The following is a 1513-nucleotide window of genomic DNA, read 5'->3' as shown; positions in this document are numbered from 1 at the left end:
TTTTAAAAATGTCTTCTGCCTCTAGGTTCACCCTCTCCCTTTTGCCCTCACACTACTGCCCATCATCTTTTCAATCACAAATGTGATCATGTCATTCCTCCACTTAGGCCTTTAAGTGGCTCTCATTACCCACCTGTAAGATTGCTTAGAGGCCCTTTTGATCTGACTTCTGTTGATCTCTCTTCTTAGCCTCATCTTTTAACCATACTGTTCCCCTAATCATATGGAATTACTTTCTGTTCCACAGACTGCTCTTTTCACTAAGCCTTTTGTATATGTAGTGCCCTTGCCATTTCTGTGATCAATGGCCAATTAGTTTTTAACTAAGCTTTATAATAACTTTTGAAGATTTTTCAGTTGCTCTTTGCAATTTCTCAAGGTTCACGTTAAAATAGAGCCTTTATCAGTGGAACTGGTAGTTGTACTTCAGTTAATTCTTGCTGCAGTCTATCAGTGGGCTTTTGTGCCACTCAGCCTCCCTGGCAGTCATACTAATCACTAGTCTTATTATCATAATCTGTAACCTCTGCTGTTTACTTCCTCATAAAACTGAAGTATGTGAAGTATAAGCATAGTCTCACCTGTGTTTAAATTTAATCAACTGTTGTCTATTCTTATAAAAGCAGGGTATTGCTCCTTTCATCTCAGAGTGATATTCTAGGTCTTTGCTACAATTATTTTATCAGATTCAGTTACATTTTCCACTTTCTTCGGTTTGCATTTGTGTTTGATCTCACAGAAAGGTGAAAGTTGCCGGAACCAAAAAAAAAAAAACAAACTTCCTTGAATATATATATAAATATGTCAAATTTTAGTGCATTCTGACTGCATTTTTTTTGTAATTTTTGTCTCCTGTTTTCTGAAAATTAAAAAAAAAATAGGAAAAATGTATAACCCTTGAATCTTATATATTAGATTTTGTGTAATTTCAATATCATGGCGATCAGGAAGAATATAATGCCAACACAGGAGAATGTATAAAATATAATGATTTCTCAATAAATCTTTGTTGAAATAAATATTAATAAAACTCAATTAATCCTATAAACCTCAGTTTCTAGGATATCATCTATATTTCCACCAGACTGCTTTTTAAGCAAAATTCAAATGTGGTCAATTCATTGTTAACTAAAGCATGAAAATGAATGATATAATTTGTAAAGATCTTTATCAACAGTATTTTTTTTAACGTTATAGTGTTTCTGAAATTCCCTTATTAGTAAGAACTTACTTCCTGGTGATACCAAATAAACATAGTCTAATTGCAAAACACAATGTATAACCAGAATAAAAAGAGGAAGCAAAGAGGGCAAAGACATTGAGATTTACAAGGAGTTAAGAAAGCTGTACTAAATCAGTAGAGGGGTAATTATTGGAGTCCAAGTGAGAAAATAGCCAGGGGATACTAGAGAGTTGGAACCCTGTGGTCCGTATGGAAAGAGCTGGTCTGCTCTTTGGCAAAAACAGATTAGTGAATTTCACTCAAGTATCTTAGTCTGTTACTTGATATTAA

Source organism: Nomascus leucogenys, chromosome 5 (assembly GCF_006542625.1).
Source record: "Nomascus leucogenys isolate Asia chromosome 5, Asia_NLE_v1, whole genome shotgun sequence".
Taxonomy (NCBI): domain Eukaryota; kingdom Metazoa; phylum Chordata; class Mammalia; order Primates; family Hylobatidae; genus Nomascus; species Nomascus leucogenys.
This window is presented reverse-complemented; position numbering follows the sequence as displayed.